Source organism: Callospermophilus lateralis, chromosome 2 (genome assembly GCF_048772815.1).
Source record: "Callospermophilus lateralis isolate mCalLat2 chromosome 2, mCalLat2.hap1, whole genome shotgun sequence".
In the NCBI taxonomy this organism is placed as follows: Eukaryota; Metazoa; Chordata; class Mammalia; order Rodentia; family Sciuridae; genus Callospermophilus; species Callospermophilus lateralis.
In genome coordinates this window covers 102,943,391-102,954,133 of record NC_135306.1, presented here as the reverse complement: position 1 = coordinate 102,954,133, position 10,743 = coordinate 102,943,391, and the positions used below count along the sequence as shown (strand labels likewise).

Here is a 10,743-nt window from a genome sequence, read left to right as displayed (position 1 = left end):
TCAGGAAGGTACAGAAAACCTACACAGAACAATATCAAAAAATGAAATTGAAACAGCAATTAAAAGCTTTCCAAAGGATAAAAGCCCCTGACTGGTTGGATTCTCAGCCAAGTTATTCTCAGTCACCTTTACAAAAAAAAAAAAACTAACACCAGTCTTCTCATTATTGTATGAAATGGAAAGAGTGGGAATATTCCAAATGACATTTTATGAAGCCAGTATAATGCTGATACCCAAAGCAGACAAAGACACATCAAGGAAAATAAACTATAGAACAATACTCATGAACATAGATACAAAAATACTTAATAAAATATTAGCAAAGCACACTCAAATATACATAAAAAATAATACACCATGATCAACAGGTTTTCATTCCAGGGATAAAAATATGATTCAACATTCACAAATCAATAAATGTAATTCATCACTTAAACAGAATTAAAAGCAAGAAGCACATGATCATCTCAATAGATGTAGAAAAGGCCGTTGATAAAATCCAACACCCATTCATGTTAAAAATGCTGGAGAAGCTAGGGATCAACATTGTAAAGCCCACTTAAAACAAACCAAAAGCCAACATCATACTGAATGAAGAAAAACCAAAATCATTTTCTCTAAGATAAGGAAAAGACCAGACTGTCTAGTCTCACCACTCCTATTCAATATAGTCCTCAAACATTAGCCAGAGTGATCAGGCAAGAAAAGGAAATCAATGGGATGCAAATAGAAAAGGAAAAAGTCAAACTCTCTCTGGTTGTCAATGATATGATCATATATCTAGGAGACCCCAAAAACTCCACCAGAAGGCTCTAGAGCTGGTAAGTGACCTCACCAAAGTGGGAGGATACAAGATCAACACCCATAAATCAAAAGCTTTTCTGTACACCAACAGTCATTCAGCTGAGGAATAAATTTGGAAAACTATCCCATTATAATAATCTCAAAAAATATTAAATACTTGGGAATTAATATAACCAAGGTGGTAAAGAGCTCTACAATAAAAAATATAGAACAATGAAGAAAGAAATGGAAGAAGAGCTTGGAAGATGCAGAGATATCCCATGTTCTTGGATAGGCAGAATGAATATTATTAAAATGGCCATGCTACCAAAAAGCAACATAAAGCAATATACAGATTCAATGCAATTCCCATCAATATACCAATAACATTATTCACAGAATTAGACAAAAACAATTCTTAAATTTACTTGGAAGAATAAGGGACCCAGAATAGCCAACGCAATACTAGGCAAGAAAAGCAAAGCAGTAGGTCTCACAATACCTGTTCTGAAATTATACTGCAGAGCTGTAGTAACAAAAACAGCATGGTATTGGCACCAAAATGGACATGAAGACCAATGGAGCAGACTAGAAAGCATTGAGACAAATCCACACACCTATAGCCATCTGACATTTGATACAGATGCCAAAAATACATCTAGGAGAAAAGACAGTCTTTTAAACAAATGGTGCTAGGAAAACTGGATGGCTACATGTAGAAGGATGAAATTAGACTTCTCTCTCTCACCCTGCACACAATTCAAATTGAAATGGATGAAAGACTTCAGAATTAGACCAGAAAATTTACATCTGCTAGAAGAAAACATAGGGTCACTCCATCATATAGGTGGTGTCACTGACTTCTTTAAGAAGACCCTCAAAGCATAAGAAATGAAATCAAGAATCCATAATTGGAGTGCCATCAAACTGAAAAGCTTCTGCACAGAGAAGGAGACTATTAGGAGTATGAAGAGAGAGCCTACAGAATGGGAGAAAATCTTGGTCAGTTACTCCTCCTATAGGGGATAAATATCCAGAATATATGAAGAACTCAAAAAACTTAACATCAGGAAACAAAACCAAACACACACATACACACACACACACACACACACACACACACACACACAACACACAAATAACCCAATCAGTAAATGGGGGCAAAAAAACTAAACAAAAACTTCTCAAAAGAAGAAATAACAAATATATGAAAAAAATGTTCAACATCTCTATCAAACAGGGAAATGCAAATCAAAACTAAGATTTTTATCTCACTCTAGTCAGAATGGCAATGAACAAGAATACAAATAACACTAAATCCTGGTGAGGTTGTGGGGGGAAAAATGTACATGGCGGGACTGCAGACCAATACAACCACACTAGAAAGCAGTATGGAGATTGCTCAGAAAACTAGTATGGAACCACCACATGACCCAGCTCTCCTACTCTCTAGTATTTTTCCAAAAGACCTAAAATCAGCATAGTACAGCAATATAGACACCTCAATGTATATAAGAGCACAATTTACAATAACTAGCATATTGAACCTGTCAATAGATGAATGGATTACGAAATTATGAGATATATATACAATGGAGTTCTACTCAGCCATTAAAAAAAGGAATAAAATTATGGCATTTGCTGGTACACAGATGGAAACGGGGAATATCGTGCTAAGTGGAATAAGCCAAACTCAGAAACATGAAGGTCAGATGTTTTCTCTTATATGTTGAAGCTAGAGTAAAATAAAGGAGGGGGGCGGGTAGGATAGGATAACAAAGAGAAAGGAAAGATCAGTAATGTAGAAGAAGGAGATCAAGAGGCAGAGTGAAGGAATGGGTAAGGAAAGGCAATACAGAATGAATTATTTAAAAAAAAACATGATACATGAATATATACATATACCACAGGGAAATTTACTTTATTGCATAAATAAAAAGAAACAATCAAATATAAATAAATAGATAAGCAAAATGGAGCCTAGAATAGAGGAAGGAGTGTAACAGAAGAGAGGGAGGACAAGAAAAAAAAAGGAGGAAGGAAAAGGGGGATCATGAACCAAAATTGAATTCCATGTATGTGTAAGTTTGTCAGGATGAATCCAACTATGATGTACTATAAAGCTCTGAAAAAATTTAAAAGAAAAAATTATGTTGAAACTAGCTGGGCACACTGGCACACACACCTATAATCTGAGTTACTTGGGAGGCTGAGACAGGAGGATTGCAAGTTCAAGACCATCCTGGGCAACTTAGTGAGACTGTCTCAAAAGTAAAAAGAGTTGGTGATGTAATTCAGTGGTAGAACATTCCTGGGTTCAATCCCCAGTAATATGCATGTGCCCATTCACACATACACACACACACACACACACACACACACACACACAGAGAGAGAGAGAGAGAGAGAGAGAGAGAGAGAGAGTACTAGGTCCCTGTTTTCATGCAAAAAAAAATGTAATCTGGTTAGTTTGTGTAAAATGTTTCAGGGGAAGAGGGTGAAGGATCACAATGGAAACTGGTTTTGCTCAGATTTTAAGAAGGTCTCCTCCTTTCCCCTCCAAGATTAAAGACTATAGTACCTTGATTTGCATTTATAATCTGTCAAAGACATGGTAAACACAGAATATATTCCTCCATTACTTTTTGTGAAGGTGCACAACATAATTATCCATCATAAGCAAACCATTAAAGAAAAGGAATCTGGGTATGAAATATATGTAAAAACAATGAGACTCTGAGGCATTTTTGCATAAGCCTCCCCTAGTCAGTTACCTGTCTCTCCCTCCCCATCAATGTGGTTGATGCAAAGATCAAAGGTGTGTGCAGATAATGATTAGCAATCACCCTGCACAGAAAACTGACTCAACAGTGAGTAGGTGCAACACACACCTCATGTACTCTAGCTGTGTGTGTTACTCTTAGTGACAGGCAAGGAGAGATGGTCAGTGACTCCACTAGCCTGCAGTTGTAGTTATTCTTAGAGCAAGTATGCTCTAGACTCTGTAGGAATGCACAGCACAGAGTGGAAAGAACCTGTCATCCACACATTCCTGGGAGACCAGGAGGCTCCATACATGCTCCCTGGAGATAGAAACATCCACAGGATAAATTACACATTAATTAAACTTAGCCTGAGTTTTGTACACAATCCCCTACTCACCACTCATGCTTTGGCAGCAGTCATAAGCAAATATAAAATATTTTTAATATAGTAACTACTTACAACAACCAAAAACTAAAGAAAATTCTCTTTCCTATGTCACCAGGCTAAGTGGAGAGCACTTCCTGCTTCGTGGTAGCAAGGGGTTCTCCGATTCCCTCATGGGTGACATCAGCAGGGCCATGTGGAGGCTGAGCTTTGCCCCGTGTCTGGAGGTAGTAGGTGGAAATCCAATGCCCTCATTGGGGCCAAGAAAAATCCAAACTTCCTCCCTCACCCACCAGCAACAAAGTTGAACAGGGCGATGCTCGTTGGTATTCCACTTTCCCTGCCAGTGCCACATCAGTGAGGCCAAGCAGGGAGCTGAACTGAGGTGCACTGCTGCCCATGCCACACTAGGCCAGCAAGGTCACCTGGGGAGCTTATCATGCACTTCCACATGGGATATTAGTATACTGAGCAGCATTTCTTAGTCTTTTTCTCACATTTAATATATAAGTTATAAGAAGATCATAAATAATTCACATCTTCAAAAAAAATCTGTGTGTAGATTTAAAACCTCAGTAAAAGTGTCAGGATTCTTTTATTTTAAGGAGTTTAAAGACTTTCTAATTGACTTGATCTTCCAAGGGGATAAATTCCCCTCAGGTAGGAAGACTTTACTCCTAAAAACAAATTATTCTTCTTACTAAAAGAGAGGATTTAAAGGTTCCCAGTATCAAAAAAATGGCAAATGTTTAAAGAGATGGAAATACTAATTACTTGGATTTGATTAGTACCATTGAATACATTGAGCAAGGGTTTAAAAGGTCAAAAGAATGGGGTCACAAAATTCTTTAGCTCAGGGGAAACACGAGGCATGAGACCACAGTGACCAAGGTCACTATAACCTTGCATAGCAGATTTCTACAGACATCCTGATGCCATGAAGATAATAAATAACCCTAATAAAGGCATTTCCTGCTATGTCAATTCATACCTGAAATGTATAACATCAATGACAAATGACCAATCCATGTCCTACGCTATTTGTATAGATCAATGCAATTGTAACAACCAGTTTGCTGTAAACTTCTTGTCCATTTTATTTTTTGATATATTAAAATGCAGACCCTTTGGATTTCATTTTGGTAGAAACTTATTTTGGCAACTAGAATAAATGTTTGCCTTGGGTGGCAAGACACTTTGTGGCTTAAATAAACTGTACTTACACTTGGTTTACATCAACTTGCCTTTTAGGGTAACACTTTTGGTTACCATGAATGGACCCCAAAGTGACTATACTTGACTCCCCAGTAGCTCAATTTAAAAAAAGAAGAATTATCTGTCTTTGCATTAAATAGAGTACTGTCAACATTTAAGATTTTGGTCTGTTTTATTTTTTCTTTGTTTTACTCTTTTGTTTTTCTCAGTATACTCCCTTAACAAGAGAAAATTATATTTTATTCTTGTATTAGTTTTCTAGGTCTGCCATAACAAAATGCCACAGACAGAGTAACTTAAAAGTTAGAAACTTATTTTCTCAGCGTTCTGAAGGCTGGAAGTTCACAGTCAAGATGTCATCAGATTTGTTATCTTCTGAGGTTTCACTGCTTGGTTTTGAGATGTCTGCTCCTTTCCTGTGTCCTTGCTGGTTTTTTCTCTGTGTATGTGCACTCTTGATGTCTATGCATCCAAATTTTCTCTTCTTATAAGGATGCCAGTAAGATCAGATTATGGTACACCCAAAAGCTTCACTTAAATTAATCACACTAAATACCTAGTATGTAAGTACAATCAAAGGATGAAGTATTAGGGGGAGGAGCACCAACACCTGATTTTGCAGGGACATAAGTAAGCCCATAACAACCACTGTTCACTAAACAAGGTAAAGTGGAATTTCACTGAAATATCAGTGTCAAAGTTTGATGGATATGATATCGTGTTTTGTATTTTTGAGAGTAAGAGGTTGTCAACCGTTCATCAGAATGAAGTCACATGCTGCTTAGAATTTCTATGGTATACTTTAAAAAGATACTATTTTGACATTTATAGATATTCCTATGTTACAGAAAATTCAATAATTTATCTTGCCTTCAGTATATGGCTTTTTATATGTAAGGCATTTTTTTCAAATGTCTCAGAAATGATGACCAAGGTTCATCAAATTATAGATATTTTGTATTTTCAAGTACTGTTTCACAATGAATGAATGGATTGATGAATAAAAAAACTGTGACTATTCTACTAATAAGGTGTATTTCCAGTTGGGATTGAGACTTAGAAATAGAGGGCTTTCCTAGCATGAGCAAAGCACTGAGTTCTACCCCCAGTATAAAAAAAAAAAAAGAAAAGAAAATAGAAGGAAAGAGAATATTTCTTAGTTATTAGAAAATTCTATCCCATTTTCTTTTTTTCAATAGTCTCATGTATGTGTGATAACTTTATACTTTAGCACTATATTATTCTTTTAATTGAAGTTGCACCTAAAGAAAACATAAAATTAAACTCATATGTTAAAGATAATATATATATATGTAAAAAAATACTCTTAAATGGCAATGAACTCAACTACTTACACGTGTGAATACCAATTCTCCTGATTCTCTGCAATGACAGCAACATAGAAACATATGATAAAGTTTGTGCAGGCACAAGCAATGACAGCTATGTCAGAACTGCCAGTAGGCCAACAGTAAGATGTCACAGAGTATAATGTGCATGCTGATTTAAAGGAAGTTACATGAAAAGAAATGTGTTTCTTAGTATCCCTTGAGTATGATCTATCCTTTGAAAAATCATTACACTAACCATAGAGAGCACTTTCTAAACATGTGCCACTTTATTTCAGCTGCACCACACGCTTAGAAATGTTCTCCATGCAGACACTAAGACTGAGAGAACATAAACACAAAAATTGCAAGAATCTGGAGCCAAACCAGATCACATGGTACCAATTCCAGTGGTCCTTCCACTTTGGGATACTTGTACCAATATGGTACAAACACAGGATTCAGGGCTCTTCCAAGTACCACTTGATATCTAGAACCTCTGACTCATCTTTCAGGTGTGCAAGATAAGAAAAAAAAATCATCTTACCTCCTGCAGTTCATGGAAATTTGTTGTTATTTAAGGTACAGCATTTCACGAATTTCACTATAAATTATTCATGGAACCCTTAACATTTTTCCCAGATCAGTTAAAATGACATAGACAAGACTTCAAAACAGAGGAAAAGAAAGAAAGCCGTCCTTTGTGTGATTAATAACACATAAATTTTTATTGTGCTTTAATAACACCCACTCTTTTCCCTTGCAAATCCCCATTTCCTAATTAACTATGTACCACCCACACTTCAACCACACCACAGACATGTTGGTCTATTTTCTATCCCTCATAATCATCAAGATATTTACCGCCTCTGGGACTGTGACCCAGCTCTACCCTGTGAGGGAAATGGTCTACAGGTGACTGTCTTCCTCTGTCAGTGCTGTCTTTACTCATATGCCACCTCCTCAGAAAATCCCCTCATAATCACCCATTCCAAAGTAAAACACAGTGACTTTCTGTACCATCATCTTAATTTGAAATTTTGTATAGCATTTTCTGATATATTCACATGTGTGTGTATGTATTTTTTGCTTATCAGCTACCTCACCCTCCTGCCCACCTGCACCTCCTGTGCACCTTACCATAGAAAATTAGCCCTCTGAGAGCACAGGTATTTTCTGTCTTCCTCACCACTGTCTTTTTTATATTTAAAACCACCTTGATGCTTTGATGTCTAAAACAGAATATATTCTCAGTCTATGCCTACTGACTAAATAAACTACATCATCTGTCTCATATAAAACTCTGAAAAAAAATGAAAGTGAAGATGTTAAAGAGAAAGACCTGGTTGTTAATGAATTAAGATTACAAAACCTATTTGAATAAAGGGCAAAAATTCCTCTACTGGGAGTTGGTAAACATTTGCAGCAGCAAACTGCTTGTGAAGAAAGATAACAGAATGTCCTCCTACTCATATTTTTGCCCTGAAGTCTTAGAGGTAAATCTAGAGGAGGTTCCCTTTATCCTGCTGGTCTGAGTGGCTACTTCATTTCCTGTGCTTAGGAACTGGAGTCAAAAAAAATTTTTTTTTTTGCCTACTATATCACATTCCCTTGAGGCTAAAGAGAACTGACCAGAGATCCATATCTCTCCCCTTTATAGAAACAAAGAAATTTGCCAAAACACAGTTTCCTACAACACTTAACAGTGGTTTATTAAATGGATAAAGAAATTACTGACACTAAGACTGCCAAATCATTATCTCCATAACATACATTTTCAGGAATTCTACATATGTCCTTGTCAAAATCTCAAAGCTGTGCTGGAGGCATAGTTCAGCAGTAGAGCTTGTGTCTAGCACATACAAGGCCCTGGATTTGATGCACAACAAAGGAAAAAAAGATTTTAAAAAATAACGATTTTATCATTTCTGAGTTTATTATCATCCAACTTTTTCTATTTAAAACTACAATTTCTGTGTGGCTCACTGGAAGTCAGCTTGCACAAAGAGCTGGGTTCAATACCCAGGCACTACAAAAATAAATAAATAAAATAAAATAAAAATATATACACACACACACACACACACATATATATGGAATTTCTGAAGATAAACTAGAAAATGACAGAATGAACTATTCTTTCTACTCTGAAAGGATGATGGACTAATTCATATCTACATATTATCTTCACTTATGAAATAATTTCTATAATTAATTTAATTTTGTGTAATTTAAATCATTTGCATTTATTCTGACTTTTTACTATTCTCTCCATCATTCTTTGGGTAGTGGTTGCTGCTATTGCTGCTGGGTTTTAGTGCTGGGGATCAAATCCAGGGCTTCATGGACATTTGGCAAGAATTCTATCACTAATCTACACCCTCCATGCTTTTAAACATCATTTGCCCAACATAAGATTTGACATGTATAAGAAACAAAGTTTCTGTTTAGAAGAGCATCCTTTTCTTTTTTAAAATTAATTAATTTATTTTAATTAGGTATATATGACAGCACAATGCATTTTTTATAGTATATTAACTTATCTTTATTAGTTTGCCTCCTTATTTTGTTTCAAAAATTATGGTTTTAAGGAAATAGATCCTGCGTTTTCTTTTTTTTCTTCATTTTTTTTATTAGTTACACATGACAGTACAATGATCTTGACAATTCATATATTTGAATCAAATGGGGCATAATTTCTCATTTTTCTGATTGTACAGGTTGCAAAATCACATTGGTCATTCAGTCACCTATATACATACAGCAATAATAATGTCTATTTTATTTTGCTGCCCTTCCTATCCCTTCTTCCCTTCCCCTCCCCTCCCATCACATCAGAAGAGCATTCTTTTCTTTGAAGTGTTTCTCAATGCAATATGGACATCTTTGTTTTTCAAACTGTAGATGACAGGGTTCCTTATTGGTCCCACAACAATATAAAAAATTGTGGATACTTTAATCTTGATCCAAAGACCCAGGAGGAGAAGGTGTAAGGTGCATGAATGCTAATGCTCCAAAGAAAAGAGAAACAGCAATAATATGAGAGCTGCAGGTACTGAATGCTTTAGACCTGCCCTCTGTGGAACAGATGCCGGAAATGTTGGACAGAATCAAGGTGTAAGAAATGAAAATGATAAGGCTAGGCCCTATAACATTGACACCCACCACAATGAAAACCACCAGCTCATTGATGAAGGTGCTTGTGCAGGAGAGCTTCAGGAGAGGAGGTATGTCACACATGTAGTGACTAATGATGTTGCTTTCATAGAAGCTGAGTCTTACCATGCCTTCAGTGTGGGCCATGGCACCCACAAGCTCCATGGCATACACACCCACCATCAGCAAGAGGCGGACTTGATGGGACATGGTGACCTTGTAAAGCAGAGGCTTACAGATGGCCAAAAATAGATCATAGGCCATTGATGTCAAAATATAGCACTCGTGAAACAAAGAAGCAGAAGAAAAAGAGCCAAGCCATGCACTCTGCATAAGAGATGATGTTCTGATTTTTATATAGCGCATCAGCATTGGCGGTGGGGGGGGCTGTGGGGGGGTGGGTAATGACAGATGAGTAGCAGAGATCTGTGAAGAAAAGGTTGAAGAGGAAGTAGTACATGGGAGTGTGCAGGTGAGGATTCAGAACAATCAAGCCCAGGTTCCCCACCACAGAGACCAAGTAGGTTCCTAAGAAGAGGAGGAAGAGAGGCAGCTGGAGCTCTGGCTGTTGTGTTAAACCCAGCAGGATAAACTGGGTCACTGAAGAGCCATTGCCTGAGACCATTCCGCCCTGAGACAAGTCCCCCCGTCTCAAGTCTGAGACAAGAAAAGAAGAAATAGTAACATTAAAATGAGAACCCAGCTCTCTCCACCCAGACCCAATATAATGAGATGGAGACCCAGATGGGGAGATGAACTCAAGCTCACCTTTATCTGTGTCTGTTTTCTCCATTTTATAATCTTCAGAAGATATATAAAATATGAATGTTTTTTAAAAACACACAGGAAATTTCTGAGAGGATAAGGTTCAGCTCCCACCCACAGGATCAACGGTGGTCTCAGCAGGGAGCAGATGAGGTTTTTCAAGGACACTCTGGCTCCCACAAATGAGGTTTGGAAGAATAGCAGGATAGGTACAATTCAGCACTCACCCTCCTGCATCAGGACTTCAGGAGAGGCTCTTGATAACACTTCTGCTCTATTCTCAGAGAATGATAGATAACTATGATAAATTTTAGAGGGGCACAGCCCAGAAAAGAGTTTTTCTTCT

At 37.0% G+C, this 10,743-nt stretch overlaps 1 pseudogene; it reads right to left on the bottom strand.

The window, feature by feature from the left end:
• Nucleotides 1-9,310: 9,310 nt before the first annotated feature.
• Nucleotides 9,311-10,257, bottom strand: LOC143386848 (olfactory receptor 8B8-like; annotated as a pseudogene).
• Between the last annotated feature and the right edge of the window lie 486 nt (nucleotides 10,258-10,743).